Raw genomic sequence first — 19,042 nt, 5'->3', positions numbered from 1 at the left:
TTACTTTTAGGTATTTGTTTGCTTTAATTTATAGACTACCACAGCACGTTATTATAATCTAACCAGAAACCTGACGACAGATCTAACATAGATGTAAACAAAGTATACAAATAGGTATGACGTCTGGTGGGTTTGTGAAATCTAACTAATAATTGAATCACACTACAAAAAAAAGTTGTTTTGTTGTCCAGAAATATCTCAATTGTTGTCCAGGGGCATATAACACCAAACAGGTGTGCCACCTGCAGATAAAAAAGGAAAAACTTTCTTGTAATCTCATACAACCAGGTTAGAAGGCGTCTATCTTCAATTTAGTTGAGAAGCTGCTGTTGCAGGGGAGGAGGAGTGACTGTAACCCACCTAAAGACTCCGGAGCTTCCTCATACTGTATATAAGTTAGTGTACTTGTGTGTATGTATATGTGCATGTGTACAGTATATGTAGTGTGCCTATTTGTGTGTATGTACATGTGCATCTGTGTACAGTATCTACTGTATGTAGTGTGCCTATTTATCTGTATGTACATGTGCATTTGTATATCTACTGTGTGTAGTGTGCCTATTGGTGGGTATGTACATGTGCATATGTGTATCTATTGTATGTAGTGTGCCTATTTCTGTATATGTACATAAGTATGGGTGTATCTACTGTATGTAGTGTATCTATTTATGTACAGTATATATGTACAATTTGTGTGTGTAGCTCTATGTATTCCTGTGTAGGTCTCCTCCTGTGTAGTTATTACTAGAGATAAGCGAACCTGCCGGATATCTGGTTCGTATGAACCAGAACTCTCGGTGTCTGATTCCCGCTGTCTGCAGGCTCCGTGCAGCAGGTGGATACAGCCGGAGGACCGCCTGGAAAACTGGGATACAGCCTATCCCATTCTGAGAGTTGTAGTAAAAGCATATTCACAAGGTCAGGTCAGTGAGTCAGCATATCACTTCTAACTGGTCTTTTATTGGTGGGCCTCCAAAGGCAGTGCCACTGGTGGGCCCCAGGTACCTCAGTCTGACACTGGTACAGGGTGACCGCTCTGGGTGGGGAGGGGGCAAGGGTGTACAGGGTGACAAGTCTGGGTGGAAAGAGGGGCAGGGGGTACCAGGTGACCAGTTTGGGGTGGGTAGAGGGGCACAAAAGAGCAATGACTTAGAGAAGACTGTCATGAAAGCAGTGTGTGTGTGTGTGTGTGTGTGTGTGTGTGTGTGTGTGTGTGTGTGTGTAAAGGGGGGGGGGTATTTTGGTCTAATTTGGGGTCTGAATTAAGTTTGGGGTTCAGTGTCTGTATTTAGAGGTCTCGAATAATGTTGTGAATTCATTAAACATGGCGAACATTGAGGAGACATGACTGGTGTCACTGAACATCGAAATGTCCCAATTATCTATAGTCTACCTGTAGCTGTATGAACAGTGACCATCGGGCAGCACTGGCTACAATAGTCATTTATAACTTAAAGGGGTATTCCCCCAAGATCTAAAAAATTTAATGTGCCCAAACCTAGCTGGTCATACTCACCAAGTTCCCCTGAGTATTTTTAACCGCCTCCTGTCTTTCTAGCTGCTGCTGTTCCCAAAGTTGTTTCTAAAAGCCGTCTATATCCAATATGGTGCCGACCAGGAAACTACTTTTCCCAGCATGCAGTGCTTCTCGCTGCTTGCTGGGACCTGTAGTTCTACAGAAGCTCTGTGACCTGATATATTGTGATGTTAATGGGTAACAGCTTGCTGGGACCTGTAGTTCTACAGAAGTTCTGTGACCTGATTTATTGTGTAGAACTACAGGTGCCAGCAAGCTGCTGATGTGGGCGAGCGGTAACCGTGCAAGGGGGGGGGTCGGAGGGGTGTTGGCGGACGGGGCGGATGTAGCATAACATATGGAGGGGGGGCAGGGCAACAGAAGGAGACGGGACAGCTGTGTGCCTCTCTTCAGGGGGAGCCTGTCATCTCTCTCTTCAGTGGGCAGGGTTATAATTGCTCAACCTGCCCAATGTAGGGACAGAGGACACGTGATCCCAAAACGGCGGGTGGGGGCCAGGAGCGTCTGAGTGGACTGACATTTGATGATTTTATGCAACCATGGGGAGTGAGTGCACCCAGAAAACAGCAAAACTGTGCAGAATCCTTGAAAAGCTGTGGGTGGGCAATTTATTAAAGCAAAAATGGAGTCACTGCTGTCTCCTCTCCCTGCTGTGCAGTAGGAATCACATTACACTGGGGCTCATACTGAAGATGGTTGCTATGGAGACAGATCAGGACGCTGAGCCTTCTTATTCACAGGTACAAACTACAGAGTGTTATCACCACTTCAGTGCTGCCATAGTTAAAGTGTAGGGGTGGGGGAAAGTTTGGTAAACAGTCTAAGGTAATTAATCCGCTCCTGTGGCACATACATAAAAAACAACTGTCTAACAATCAAAAAACTTGTTGCTCATACTTTGCTTATTGGTTGCTATAGGCAACAAAGTATTTTTTTTTCTCTTAGACTGTTTCTAAAGATTTCTTTTGTTTTTAGAATGTATCTGTAAACAATAAATGTTGACTGATTGTTAAGGCATTATGACATTAGTTGCTTGTTGTTACATCACAGCTGCTTGTTGTTACATCACAGCTGCTTATTGTCACATCACAGCTGCTCATTGTGACATCACAGATGCTCATTGTGACATCACAGCCACTATCTGCTATATGTGAGATGGCTCCTCCTAGTTGGGGTCACTTGCGCTTTGGCTCTTGTGCTTTGCACATCATCAGTTTGCAGAGCAGATTATGGAGAAGACAGTGGAGAGAAGTGGGGAATGTAATGAAGAACCCCAGTCTGACCTGGCAGGAGGTACATTTAAGGTAAGTGAATAATTTGGTTTATTTATTTATTTTTCCTGTTGTTTATATATCACCAACATATTCAATAGTGCTGTACAGAGATCCCCCTCATTCACAATTTATTGTACAGTGTATGAGCGGGTAGATGCCTCCTACACAAGTTACTTTGTATTTACAGTTAAATGTAGGTACGTGAAGGTATAGCAGTCATTTATTACAACTTCTTACATTTGTCATTTGGGTTTAGGTGACTGCCAATAAGGGAACAGCTAGCAGAAGCGGTGCTGCCGGCCAGGGCTACATTCCAAGTATCTTAATTTTTGGATTAGCAAATAAAAAAGAATGACAAAGACAAAGAACCTGGATAAGAGAAAATGAAGACATCTGCGACACAATAGTAAGTTTACCACTAAACTTCCGGTAGATGCTATATAATATTGGAGATTCAGTTGATTTCACAGCCTATGTTCACACAACGTTTCTTCAGCTCCGTTTAATATGATAAAAGAAAAACTGTGTGAACAACTAATAAAAAACGTCTGCTTTTTGCAAAAGACGTCTGAAAATAATAATCATGTTCATTATTTTGACGTCCACTGTAAAAATGTCCGTTATTCAATACAATGTGTGCATTAGACGTCCTTCTTTCCATTGACTTTAATGCATTGCATAGCAGTAATTTAAATCGCGGCATTAATGTACATGTTTTAAATAGCAAACGTGGCAGATTTTTCTCTATTTTTGACGTTGTGTGAACATAGCCACATAGAGAATTACAATCTAACACACTGTGGATATCACGATGTTTGATTTATAGCTATAATGATTTTATTAGTTTTGCTGCACTAAGTGCATTTTCTGATTTGATAGATCCATTTGTATCCTGGATGCTATGGCACCACCTGAACAGCACACAATATTTACCAGAACATTGCTAGATTTATAGTATAATGTATGAGAGTAGCAGCAACATACAAAAATTTATTTGTATTTACAGAAAATCTTACATTTGTCACTTTGGTTTAGATGACTGGCAAGTGAGTGTCTGAGAAAACGGCAGAATCCACCAGATAAAAGTAGAAAAGTGAACCAAGAAGAAAAGATAAAAGATGTCTTACAGAATCTTGGCATTTGAAACACTGACAAAAGACAAGAGGAAGAAGAAGTAGAAGACAACAAAAAGTGGACTTTGTTCACATAGTTATATTTTTTTACATGTTTATATTTTTTATATATTTATATATTTTATGCATATTTTATTTTTTACCTATTTATATATTTTATGTATTTTATATTTATATTTTATTTTTACAGTCTATTTTTTAATATGTTTTTTACATAGTTATATTTTTATATATTTTATACATATTTAAATTTTTTACATATTTATTTTTATATATTTATATATATTTTTTACATAGTTGTATTTTTATATATTTATATATTTTTATAAATTTTTTACATATTTATATTTTTATATTTATTTTTTAAATTTTTTACATTTTGTTAATTTTTTTTATATATTTTTATACATATATATTTTATTTTTTTACATAGTTATATTTTTATATATATTTTTATACATTTTTACATATTTATATTTTTTTATATATTTTTATATATATATATATTTTTTTTACAAAGTCTATTTTTATATATTTATATATTTTTATATTATTTTTACATATTTTATATATTTTTATATATATTTTATATATTTTTTATTTTTTTACATAGTTATATTTTTATATATTTTATATAGTTTTATATATTTTTTATTTTTAACATAGTTATATTTTTATATTTTAATTTTTTTTACTTAGTTATATATTTTATATATATTTTATTTTTTTACATATTTATATTTTTATATATTTTATATAATTTTTATATTTTTATTTTTTACATAGTTATATTTTTATACATTTTTATGTTTTATTTTTTTACATATTTTATTTTTTACATATTTATATTTTTATATATTTTATATATATTTTATTTTTTACATAGTTATATTTTTATATATTTTTATAATTTTATACATTTTTTACATATTTATATATTTTATATATATTTTATTTTTATACATATATTTTTTTACATATTTTTATAAATATATTTTTCAACATTTTTATATATATATTTTATTTTTTTACATAGTTATATTTTTTAAAGATCTATATATATTTTTATATTTTGTTTACATATTTATTTTTTAAATATTTTATAAATATTTTATTTTTTACATAGTTATATTTTTATATATTTATATATTTTTATACATTTTTTACATATTATATAGTTTTATATATATTTTATTTTTATACATACATTTTTTATACATATATTTATATTATATTTTTTTACATAGTTATATTTTTATACAGAGAATATATTTTTTTACAAAAAATGTCTGCAGTGTAATTTTTTAAAACAAAACAATGCAAAACATGGTTCCTAGAAAAATACATGCACTATAAGCTATGTTCACACATATATAATCACAGACCAAAAAATAGCCAAACTTGGCTCCAATACCCAGATAAGTCAAATACCAGTGTAAATAGCCAGATCAGCAATCAAATGTCTATTATGGTACCACAGGTCAGCTGGAGTAGGTAGATAAAGCGTGCAATGGACAGGGAGCCAAAACCCTATTAGTCCGTAGGTTAGGTGCACCACCAAACTATCCCTACTCGCTCAGGGAACAGTCGGGTTAAAAGCCCTCGAAAGGGCATGTCCTGCCCCGTACTACCTTTATTCCAGGACTCTACACTAACCTTTAGATAGGCTCTTCCACATGCTTGGAATCGTCAGGGGCAATAAAGTAATGGGGTGTACATTGCATACAAAGGAAGTGGTGCAATCTATGGTGGTCAGTCAGCGTGCAAGAGCAGTGGCTGAGAGCCACAGTGGCCCCAGGGCTGGCAGCTTATGGCTGTTCACACATAGAGAAGTACAAATAGACGACGCTCCATAGTGCAGAATCTCAGGTAAATAAGGAGAAAAAAAAAGGCCGACAATTTAAAGAAACAAGCTAGACAGCACAAATGGCGGAAGGCATACCTTTGTGGATAATTTAAAGAGACAGTACCATAAAACAAAGACAACACATATAGCATATAATGGCGAACAATTTAAAGATACAGTACCATAAAATGCATAACATCGGTAAAATGAATATAAAAAGCAACAATCATATTGCATATATAAAACATCAATATAGCAGCATAGCTTTTAACAGAACATGTTAGCAGCACAAAATATTCTAAATCTGTTCTAATCAGATTTAGTCTATTTTCACACAACGTCTTTTTAACTCTGTGTAAAATTACGTCAGTCATTTTGAGTCTAAAATGACAGACACCATTTAGCTGTCTGGCCGCCCATCAGTGCAATGACGGCTGTTGGTACATTATTTTAGTTTGGGTTTACTGATTGGCCTTTGGGTGTGTCTTTCATTGAAAAGCCCATTGAATTTAATGAAAAACTGTGTGTGAACAACAAAAAAATTTACGTTCTAATAATTGACATGATAATTATTTTGACGTCTGGGCAGACAACGTCCGTTATTTTATACACTGTGTTCAATGGACGTGCATTGCATGCATTAAATCGCTGCAATAACGGACGTCTTTTTAAATAGAAAAGGCAGACACCTTTTTTTCCCTTTTTTTGAGGTTGTGTTAAAGAGGATGAACTACCACGTACATCCTCTTTAATCTGAACTCACGGATCGAACGGCGCCATCGCGGGGAAGCCGGTGCCGCGGTTGCTCCTGCCTGGCCAGGCCAACATGGAGCCAAGGGCAGGAGCAACAGTAGTCAACATGGAGGCTATTCATTCTAATGGAGCCGTGTCATACAGGGGAGGGAATTCCCTCCCACCGGGGCTGGCTTACCTCCAGTGCTTGAGCACCGGCCAGTTCCAGTGCATAGAACGGCGTCGTGCACGGGAACCGAAAAACGGACCACGGCATTGGCTTCCCTGTGACGGCGCCGTTCGATCCATGGGTTCAGATTAAAGAGGATGTACCTGGTGGTACGTCCTCTTTAACATAGACTTAAGCCCCTATTACACAGGGAGACTGAGAGAAGCAAACGAGCGCTGTCAGCTGTCCTCTTTCCCCGCTCGCTGCTGCCGCTATTACTTGCGTCAGCAGCGAGTGGGTGACTACAAGGGGGGGGGGGCCCAGGGAGCTGCGCAGGGGCTTTCCGGGGGATCACTTGATCACCCCGACAGCCCATAGCAGATAGCAGCGGTCTGCTGCCGCCATTCCTATTCCAAGGAGCAACGGCAGCAGATTGATGCTATATTAGTCATTTGCCTGTTAGTATGTTGAAAGACAAATGACCGCAACGATCAGCCGACGTCGTTCATGTCGGCTGATCGTTGCCTTCTAGTACACAAGACGGCCAAGATGTCCGAATACAGCTGATAATCGTCTTGTGTCATAGGGCCTTTAGACTGCGGTCCTCCAACTTTTGCAATACTACATTTCCCATCATGTCTAGACAGCGAAATCCAAAGCTTTAGCTGTCCGGGCATGATGGGAATTGTGGTTTTGCTGGAGGGCCGCAGTTTGGAGACCCATGTTCCAGACTGTGAATTGTTCTACTACCATTTGCACTGCATTGTAAAGAAACCTCCAATACTGTATGGCAAAAGGTTCAAATAAAGGAGAAATTATCATGGATGTTATCCGGATGCTGTTTGCTGTTATTCCACACCTATCTCCCATGTCTACACAGTACTGCCACCTTTTGTGTATATCGCTGCAGCCCTGCTATAGCCCACCAAGGGGACCAAGCACACCTGTGGGGCTCCTATGTACCCATGACAGATCATAGGTATAGTTTTGATAAATTTTATTAATGCAATTTTAACCGGGCTCTAGTAATGAATTAAAGAACAGGGAAGTAGATATATTTTACATAAAATCCCCCTACCTTTACTATCTACCTCTTAAACTGAAAAAAAAAGCACTGCATCAAAACAGAATATGCGCAAGCAGCCTAAGGGCAGCATATTTCGCATGAATTGCTTAGTAGGTGCCATTAAAGCTTTGATTATACAATTTCATAGTAAGAAAATGTATAATGTCTTCATGTTTCTATGCTGGCAATAATATAATGCTTAATTGTGAGGGTGCTTTGCATGCTTATAATAAATTACGACCAGGCCAAAATGTTATTCTCTTCACCAAATGACATAATATTTAAGAACAAGCTCAATTATCTGCTATGTAAAGTAGATTCGCTGTATATTTCTATAGGGAGAAGGAAGAAGGATGTACACAGCAGCGGAGGGATGTCTTTGAAGAATTTCTTCTGAAGAAATACAATGGTTCTCTCTGCCACTTACTATTTGTTACATTCACAGTCAAACCTGAATCTCCTTAACCAGGGGCTATGATGGGGATTTGCATGTATTTCTTAAACTCATAAACTTGGACACGGAGAAAAACATCATATCCAAACATTTTTTTTCTTGGAAACCTGTAAACAGAAATGATCTGCAGGAATTTAAATATTAAGCATCTTCTATGTAAAAATTACATAGCCTACAGCAACATAGTCTTAAAGAGAATCTATCACCTTCATAATACATACAGACCTAGTAGTATGGTATGATAGCCGCCAGGACCCTGAATACATCAGTGCTTTTGGTATTTTAATCTGCTACTCCATTCTCAAGTTATGCTGTAAAAACTTTACATGCAAATGAGTTTGGTGCACCAAGGTAGCCCGGTGCTTTGCTGCTCCCACCAGCTGTGCCCACCTCTGTGCAGCGGGCAGAAGTAGTAGTGCACTGGAGGTTCAGAACTGCACCAAATTAACTAATTTGCATATAAGGTTTTTAGCGCAGACTCAGGAACGGAATAGTGGATGAAAATACCAAAAACACTGATGTATCCAGGGTCCCAGCAGTCATCACTAGTGTTGAGCGAACCTGTCAAAAGTTAGCCGAACCCAAACACTCTGCATTGGATTTCCAGTAGCTGCATAAGTTGGATGCTGTCCTAGGGAATTATAATGTGGCTGTATCCATTTTTTCCTGGCAGCCCCACAACTGTGTGCTATGGTTGATAAATTCCCTTTAAACAAAAAGGTAAAGACAATGCAATTATCAATCCTGAACAGTAATAATAACTACATGGCTACTTTGCTTTTGAATCCTCAGTAAGGGGGACATTTATCAAGCCTGGAGTATGAGTAGACCAGCCTTGAATGAAGCCCTGCCCCCTTCTCACCAGCTGGATTTACGTGTATGCCTCTTAGTACACCCGGCCAACCCTGCGTTTGGTGCAGGAATTGCAAAAAAATGTATACCTGCTCTGAAGCATTTGTAGATTTTTGCCTGTTTTTTTCCTGTTTCCAGACGTAAATCTTAATAAATCAGACGCAAGAGGAGGCCATGCCTCCTCTCCACCATGTCAGGCCCCCCACCTGCCCATTAGGTGAGCGGGGCATATGGCGGGGAATCTGCCCCTTTTTTGTGGCATACGTCAAGTGGCGCATGATGATAAATCCCCCCCTAAGTTTTCACACTGACTAAAAAAAGGCAGAAAATTGAGTCCCTGGGTTTCTGATGCTGATTTTGACATTACTGCAGCCAATTATGTGGTTTGAGATGCACCTTAGCTCCATAAAAAGGGATAATCTGTGTCCCTGCTATCCATCATGGTTTATGCACTGAATCCATATGGAAACATGTCAATAATATGTCACTTAGTTTCTTACTGCACCTTGACATGTCAATTTATTGACGCATGGAAACCAGGATGTCAAAAATGCTTTTTGCTAAGTGGAATTGGTGCCGATTTGTGGAATGAGCAATAGGCACAAATTCCTGATTTTGACCTGTGTACTGTACATGCCCTTATGTTAATCCTTACTGCTAGAACCATAAAAACCTAAAGTATTTGTATCCTGTTTTTGAAATAAGCCAGTCACTAAGGGGGTAATACATTTCTAGAAACATATAGGCAACAGTGCCATGTAATGTGAATGCAAATATTACGTTTTTGCCCATTATCTGAGAACAATAACCTTTCAGTTTGCTGTGCCACTTAAAGAATAGATCAGTTTACTTGATCTGTTTGAACTACATTGGTCTATGATTGCATTTTTTATTAGAACCACATGAGGAGGCAACCCCCATGTTACAAGAGCACAGAAAAATGAGTCCATAAGTACTTTCTATAACAATCAACTGAGGTTGGGTATATTATCCATGTACAACATTTTTTGGGGTCTGCAAAAATCGAAGTCAATTCTAAAGTGAGGGAATGCAGGTGGAGAAGCAGGTTGGATAACTCTGCCTGAACATGGACCAGGTGGAGACTAGCTGTGTAGTGGTCACCTTTAAAGTGGTAGACTAATGCTAAGTTTACACGAGGCGATTATTGGCCCGATCATACGATTAACGATTTCGAAGTAACGATTTTTTTTTTTATAACGATCAGCGTTTAGACGATACAATATATCGTACGGAAAAATCGTTTAGCGATCGTACGCCCGCAGCCCGGCCAGCCCGCAGCCCGCCCCCCTGCGCCGCCCTGATCGCCACCCCCGCCGCCGTTTCGATCGCCCCCCCCCCGCCGCCGTTCCGATCACCCCCACCGCCGCCGCTCCGATCACCCCCACCGCCGCGGCCAAGAACATACGTTACCTGCTCCGCACAGCAGGTCTTCGGACATCCCCGTCTTCCCTCTTCACTGCACTGATTGGCTGAAGAGATGAGCCGGGAATTTCAAACCGCTCCTCTTCAGCCAATCAGTGCTCCTCTTCAGCGATCGGAGCGGCGGCGGGGGTGGCGATCGGAGCCGTTCGAAATTCACGGCTTCCCTCTTCAGCCAATCATTGCACGGCAGCACTGATTGGCTGAAGGGGAGCTGTTTGAAATTCCCGGCTCCCCTCTTCAGCCAAACAGTGCTGCCGTGCATTGATTGGCTGAAGAGGGGAGCCGGGAATTTCAAACGGCTCCCCTTCAGCCAATCAGTGCTGCCTTGCATTGATTGGCTGAAGAGATGAGCCGGAAATTTCAAACGGTTTCAATCAGTGCTGAAGAGGAGCACTGATTGGTTGAAGAGGAGCCGTTTGAAATTCCCGGCTCATCTCTTCAGCCAATCAGTGTGCTGAAGAGGGGAGCCGGGGATGTCCGAACACCTGCTGCGCGGAGCAGGTAACGTATGTTCTTGGCCGCGGCGGTGGGGGCGATCAGAGCGGCAGCGGGGGGGGGTGGTGATCGGAGCGGCGGGGGTGGCGATCGGAGCGGCGGCGGGTGGGGGTGGCGATCGGACCGGCGGCGGTTGGGGGGGGGCGCGATTGGGGGGGGCGGCGGACGGGGCTGCGGGCGGCCGGACTATCGCGCAACGACTGTTTACACGGAACGATCGGCAAATTTTTTGCAATCGGCGAACGATGATTTATGAACCTGTTAAAAGATCAAAATGAACAATTTTTCGATCATTCGCCGCGTTTACACGTACAATTATCGTTCACATACACAGAAAGATTATCTGACAGATTATCTGCCAAAGATTTGAAGCCAAAGCCAGGAATTGATTTGAAAAGAGGCTTTCTCAGGCTTTCATGTATGACCTGATCTCTGTTTAAAGTCTGTTCCTTGTTTTGGCTTCAAATCTTTGGCAGATAATCTGTCAGATAATCTTTCTGTATAAAAGGGCCCTTATGGTGCATTTACACAGGCAGATTTATCTGACAGATTTTTGAAGTCAAAGCCAGGAACAGACCAGGGTCATAAAGGAAAGACTGAGATTTCTCCTTTTTTCAAATCCATTCCTGGTTTTGGCTTCCAAAATCTGTCAGATAAATTTGCCTGTGTAAATGCACCATGATAATGCGTCTACACGGAATGATATTGTTCGAATTTTCGCAATAACAATCATATTTGAGCGATAATCGGCTCGTGTAAACACAGCGAGCGATCAAGCGATGAGCGAGTAATCGTTTATTGTGATCTTTCAAAATGTTCTCAAATCGTCGTTAGTTGTCCGCTAAATATTCGCAGATCGCTTTGTGTAAACAGTCTTACAAAGACTCACCCTATGTGTGAGATGGGCCTAAGCGATCTTAAAAACAATTATTCTAACGATTTTTCTAATAATTTATTAGTCTAAATGCTGATCATTATAAAAACCAAATCGTTGCTTCAAAATCGTTAAATGATCATTTTGGCGAATTATCGCTTTGTGTAAACGTAGCATTATGGTCCGTTTAGACAGAGCGATTATCATTCAAATCTGCACAATAACAATTGCATTTGAGTGATTATCTGCTGGTGTAAACACAGCTAACGATCAAGCGACGAGAAACTGTTCATTGTGGTCTTTCAACATGTTCTCAAATCATTGCTGGCTGCTCGCTGATAATTCGTAGATCGCTTTGTCTAGCCAGTCTTTCAAAAAGTCACCTTAGTCTGTGAGATGGCCTTAAGCGATCTTAAAGCGATTGCAAAAACGTTCTTTTCCAATGATTTATCTCTTGGTTTAAACACTTTGTCTAAAAACCAAAGTGTTGCTTCAAAATCGTTAAACAACCGATTGAGCGGTTTATCGCTCTATGAAAAAAGACCATAATGTTCCAATCATACGAAGCGATTTTTAACAATTATAGATTAAAGATTGCAAATGAGATTATTTAGCGTTTACCTGAAATCGTTCACCATATTACAGAGAACGATAGTCGTTAGGTGCAATCATTACAACGATCATTTATTCTATCTAATCCGAGCAAAAGGAGGAACAATTTGGAATTACATGGAATTACAGAAAACGGTTAACGATGATTTTAGGGTCAGATGTAAATCAACGATTAATGACACACAAACGATTTTTCAATTGTTGCCTGCAATTACACAGGACGATTATCGTTTAAATTTGAGCAATATAACAATTTTCCGCACGATAATCGTCCCATGTAATAGGGCCCTAAGTGTATCCTATGAGAGAAAAGGCCATAAACAGCAGTTGGATTCAGTTCAACTAGTAGATTATGTTTTACACTGCCTTAGAGGCATCTTTATAAGCCTTTTCAATGATTTGGAAGCTTTGAGAAGAGCTCACAGATGGCTTGCCCAGATTCTAGTACTGCCTGCAGTGCCCCCCCACAATGTACCATTAAAGCTATGCAATATTCTTAAACTTATTTTGCAAAAATATTAAGATAAATCTCTAGAATATGTCAGTTTTCTTCTTCAAAGTGAATATTAGCATCTACAGTACGTCTACTACCCCACTGCATTCATTCTATTCTGCTGAAATAGCATTGTTCAAAATAACACGACACTCTCATTAAAAAGCTGCCAGCATGTGCAAAAATGAATACACAGCCCTTGACTTCTCTCTATTCATCTATTAACCCTTTGCAATTTCAACTTGTTCTACCAGCAGAGAATCATTACATTTACTGCCCACAGACAAGTCTCATCTGTTCTCTACCACTTCTAATATATTTTCTATAAAACAGGCTGCAAATATTTAGGGACAAGCTGAGACTACATCACTTAACTTTTCCTATGAAATTCCTATTTCATTTGTTAACTTTTTTGCCTAGCTCAATTTGATCTGTAACACTGACAAGGCTGGTAGAACTACATCTTCAAAACTTAGTGACCTGGAAATTAGTATGTCAAATGGTTTTTTTTGGCGGCCACAGGGGGCCACTTTGGGCCAGCCAACCCACCTCCAGTGCTTCCTGCCTGGCCAGTGCTTGGTAATAGAGTGGTCCCGTGTTCGGGAACCAGGCCGCGGCTCAAAAATAGGACCATGGCATTGGCATCCTCGTGGCAGCACCAGTCTATTCCTATTAAAAAAAAACACAAAGCGATGTACTACTGGTACATTCACTTTAAGGACCATATTGAACTGAATGATATAATAATATGCAAGTTTGCGGCTAATATGCAGTCAGGAGCCAGACAGACAGGTTCTGAAATGATAGAGAGATTATAAACCCAAATCTATTTTAAAAATAGGGACTGGCCCTCCAAAAGTGGGACTCTTGGAAGGTATGGAAGTGCTAATGTACAGAAGTTTCAACCCTGGTAAAGATAGAGTCTAGTAGTGCAGATGTTCCTGCGAGTATGCCCTGATAGTGGCATTCGATGTGAGGTTCCTGCTTTTTTCACTATTCTGTGCCCAGTGATATTACTTCACTGGTCAGAAAGTTAATTGCAGAGATAGCAGTCACCATCTACTTCCAACGTGTTTCAGAAAACATGGCAGTTCTCCCGCCTCATATCCATATCCCCTGCAGCTGCCATTTCAATTCCTCCCCATTCCAGAGAGTTTCCACAGACACAACTAGCCACAGGACCTAGGAGGTGGCAGTGATGGATAAGGAACAGGAGGTATCAGAATATCAGCTGTGGGGGATGACTTTTTTGTATTTTTAATTCTCCAGCAGCCATATGTTAAAGGGAATCTGTTAGCTGCAATTCAAATTCCAAACTGAGGACACTGTTAGATAGCTGTTAGGACCAGAAAATACTTATTAACTTCCATATATCTGTCTGTGTGTCCATAACATAGGAAAATGCTTTTATTCTCCGGTGCAAAGAGTTAAAGTGGCGTTCTCCTGATATACAGCAAATTAGAATCCACCCCCCCCCCCTCCCCCGCTTGATTGACACCTGGAAGTCTAGCAGGGTCAGGTATGGGAGGGGTGAAGGAGGAGGTGCAATAGCTTGCTGCACCTTACGAGATCAGGAAAGCCTGCTTAACTCTTCTTATCATATAATAAAAGCATTTTTGTACATTCTGGAAGCACAGACAAATATATGAAAGATACCATGGGTCTCTTTGACCTAACAGCTATCTAACAGTGTAAGCAGTTCGGACTGTGAATTGCAGCTGACAGATTCCCTTTAAAGATATTATGCCCCAAACAACCTCTTAAAATGGGATAGAAAGATATAATAGCAATTGTGCTTGGCTTCATTAGAATATTGTGTTAACTATTTTCTTTACACAGGATATAATTAAAGGAACCTATAGAGGGTTTACCCAGTATGCATGTAAGGGTTGTGGTGATGTGGGTCACGTGGTGATGGTGGCATGTGGTGATATAACATGTGACTCACTACTGGACATGCAGCAGTAAATGAACAGTTCCCTGAATGCAGAACCCATGATAACTGTATTTGCAGGAGGTATTGATTCTTATCAGTAATATGAATTAATATGCAGCTGCCAAAAAGACCAGTGCAACCTCATGGTAATGCAGTGTGCCAGGGTGCAGCTGCCCCCACACCAGTGGTTGCAATACAGACAAGTGTATGTTAGCAGCAATGCATACTCTGTACTGTGTGCCTTGATGATCACTACATTAGTCAGGCTGCGGATGGACAGTGAGCCATGATGAGAACAGTACTATATATACATCATTATCATCAATGCTCACTACAATACTTTACCTATAGGAGCAGGGGGTCTGGCAATAGACAAAAGTCCAATATATGTAGAAAGTATCAACATGAATCACAGACAAACCGCCCAACACTCAATGAGGATTAAATTACTCATGTTAAATTGCATTATGTTGGAATTATATTTAATTGCATTAGCAAGGCGGTGGCGTATAGCAAGCCGACTGCACCTGTAGTGTAATGAGGAGGTGGAAACATATATATGGATGATTGAGCTTGCCTAACAAACAGATTATCCTTAAAAGGTCTAGATAGGAGAAGGTTTAGGTGCTCGGTGATCACGGATTCCTCAACCCCCCCCCTTATGTATACGACCAAGTATCATGGCTCTCAAAACAATATTTGGTAAAAATTTATTTTAATGTTCAGCACAACATAATCCAGTCGGATCAATAATAGAATTGTGCCTTGATGGCGAGCAATAAAGCTAGCCACCAGACATCATTAGTTCTCCATTTGGCTACGCAGAGCTACAGAAGCTTGAGACTTAAAACGCCTTAAACGCCTCTTATTCTATTATTGGTCCGGCTGGATTATGTTGTGCTGAACACTAAAAAAAAATTTCACCTGCATATCATGCCGTGATACCTGGTCACCTTCAGTACAGACAAGGATTCTTTACTGTAAGAGCAGTAAGAATAACTCAAGTTTAAGTAAGGCCTTGGGCCCAGATGCTTTTCTTGAAAAATATATGTATATGTTATTAATAATATACAGTATAAGTTATCAGTTCTAAATTTCTGGTGATAGGATGTTGATCCAGGGATTTATTCTTTATACCATATTTTAAGTTTTGGATGATATATTCTCCCTGTGATGGGACAATTCCTATCTGCCTTATGAGAGTTTTTGTCTTCCTGTGGATAAACACCATAGAATTATAGGTTGAACATGATGGACTCTTGTTTTTTTTAATATCTTATAAAATATGTAAATATGTAATGTACAGTATGCTGAAAAATCTTCTCAGAATTTGGGGGTCATCTTATACGCCGGGTATGGTCGCCGCCTACAGTGGGGGAGCTCAAAAATGGCTGCATCCCCATCGTATGCGGTGTCCACAATAAAAACAAACAAACAATTCAACTCACCAGTGGCCCATTCCCAACAGCCACACGTCTCCCATCATGTTTTCGGTGCAGGCAGTGTGATGCAGAAACACTGCCTGTTCTGGAGGTCCCCGAGAGCTTCAGGAGAATGACAGGCTTCGGGGACTTCCGGCACCTCTGCCATTCTCCTGAAGCTCTCCCGGCAGCCGAGCATCTCCGAGCTTCTCCGATGAGACACTCGGCTGCCGGGAGAGCTCCAGGGACCTCTGACAGTGTGCATCACAATGCCTGTGCCGGGAGACGCACGGCTGCCAGGAACAGGTCACAGGTATGTTTATTTGTTTGCTTTTTTATTGTTCAACTTCAAATAACCCCTGTCTGACCGCAGCATGGCTCCAGCTAGTAAATCCTGCTGCGGTCAGGTAGGGCTTAACATTTTCCGGTGTATAAGACAAACCCCAGAAAGTCTTCTTAAAAGTCAAGGGTCTTCTTATACGCCCAGTCATCTTATAGACCAGAAAATACAGTAATCCCTTGTCTCTCAGCAAGTGTAGGATTGTTGGTCTGTAATTCCTGTATATTTTTTAATATATGATGGTTCTTATGATGATGGGTGATGTTTTAGACAGGTTAATATATCTGGGCCACAATCTCCTTAAACTAGGGCAACCCTTTTGACCAGGGCGCTGTGTACAAACACTGACTCTGTTAAGGTCCACTTATATCCAGTTGTTCTACTGTCTAGGCCTGTAGCTGTCTCTCTCTACTGCTTTCTCCTATTGTTTCAGTGTAGGCTCACTCCCGTACCCATAGCTCTCTCATAGATGCCAACATTTGAATTTTTTTTTTGACAGCGCTTTGACAACGAGGGGTGTGGCTTATTGGGTTGTGTGGTGGGTGTGGTTTGCAGGGGTGTTACTGATTCTGAGTTTTTCTGAATTTTCCCTATATGGTCCATATTGTATGGACCTTACAGCTAGGACAAGAGGGAGCATATTATACAGTGCAGGATCAGACCTCCAGTATATTAAAGACCCCAGTATCAGATTCCCAGCATATTACAGACCCCAATAACAGGTCCACAGCATATCACAGACCCCAGTAGCAGGTCCCCAACATATTACAGACTCCAGTAGCCAGCTCCCATCATATTACAGATTCCAGTATCCAGGCTACAGCTAGGACAAGAAGGAGCATATTACACAGTGCAAGATCAGACCTCCAGCATATTAAAGACCCCAGTGTCAGATTCCCAGCATATTACTGATCTCAGTGTCAGACCCACAGCAAACCCCAGTATCAGGTCCCGAGCATATTACAGACCCCAGTATCAGGCCGCCAGCATATTACACACCCAAATGTGAGACATCCAGCATATTACAAACCCCAGTATTAGGTCCCCAGCATATTATAGACCCCACTACCAGGCCCCAGCATATTACAGACCCCATGTAAGGAAATCCTAAGGTGGCTATTGGACTGATCACAAGAGGAAATCCTAAGGTGGCTACAAGACTTATAAGAGGAACTCCCGTCACCTTTCCCGTCACCTCTTATTTTATGTATCTAAAATCCTGTAAAAAGTAGCTAAATCTACCCCCGCAGGAGATGCCATCACAGAAGAAAAGCCTGTGGATATGGCCACAAAAAGAAATGTAAAAAATAATAAAAACAAATTGTAATCATACTGACCACTAAATAACTATAAAATGTAATTTATATCACATGGTTAAGTCAATAAAAAAGAAATTCCTATAACATTGGCGCAGTTGTATTTTTGTCAATTACATCCTGATGTTAGAACCTTTAGGTAAATGATGATATGATATGTCTGCAGTATAAACACCACAAACTTTTATATTACCATGTCATTGACATTAAAAACAGTACCGCTCCTGATATGGTTAAATGATCTAAGATGGCAATAATGAAGAATAGAGCAATATAATGTAAGATATAATCATATTATGACAATGTAATCTGGCCCTGCCGATGGTTACACACTGAAGACGAGCCACATAGGAGAGAAGGTGCCATTGCCTCGAACAGGGAGCTTCCAGTGCAAACAGCTGTATATCAGGCTGTCAGCACAATGGGGGCCTATACTTTATGGGGCAGCTACAGAGAGAGGGCCTATACTATATGGGGTAGCTACACAGGGGCCTATACTATATAGCGATTGCTGCACAGAGGGGGCCTATATTGTGTGTGAACAGCTGCACACATAGGCCTGTATTATATAGGGACAGCTGCACAGCAGAGATCAATATATGTGGACTGCACAGAAAGGGCCTATACTATATGAAGCCTCACACAGGTCTTATACCATATGGAGACATTGGGGGGTATACTATATGGAAGCACAGTAGGCGCTCATGTTATATGTAGATGCAGAGGGGAGAGAGCACTGTGTGGGATATAGTGGAGGTCTATGGGACACAGAGGGGCCTAATTAAATACATAACAGGCAGAGATACACTAGCCTACGGACTGTATCGCCATAGGACAGTTAATGAAACATCCCACACCCCAATACCCACACCTATAGTTACCGCGCCTCATAGCCATGCCCAAGCACTTTTCCCACTGCTGTTTATACAATGATAGGGTAGCAACATACGCTGCAGTTTTTTTTGCATCAGAAAATGTGGCAAAAGCTATAAGTGGATTCATACCAGACTGTTACTGACCGAATCCAGTAAACTGAGACCAATATTACA

The 19,042-nt window shown here is 40.3% G+C and overlaps 1 protein-coding gene and 1 long non-coding RNA gene across 2 annotated transcripts in view; one reads left to right on the top strand and one right to left on the bottom strand.

The window, feature by feature from the left end:
• The window catches only part of LOC138802096 (voltage-gated delayed rectifier potassium channel KCNH8-like), a 340,813-nt gene that overhangs the window by 277,109 nt on the left and 44,662 nt on the right, over nucleotides 1-19,042 (bottom strand). The window lies entirely within an intron of this gene.
• On the top strand, nucleotides 2,691-4,128 carry LOC138802095 (uncharacterized). The gene is made up of 3 exons (XR_011364687.1): nucleotides 2,691-2,841; nucleotides 3,068-3,217; nucleotides 3,847-4,128. It is a non-coding gene; the product is annotated as an uncharacterized lncRNA (long non-coding RNA).

Source organism: Dendropsophus ebraccatus, chromosome 9 (genome assembly GCF_027789765.1).
Source record: "Dendropsophus ebraccatus isolate aDenEbr1 chromosome 9, aDenEbr1.pat, whole genome shotgun sequence".
NCBI lineage: Eukaryota > Metazoa > Chordata > Amphibia > Anura > Hylidae > Dendropsophus > Dendropsophus ebraccatus.
Note: the sequence above shows the minus strand (reverse complement) of the source record. Positions and strands in the feature narration are given on the sequence as shown.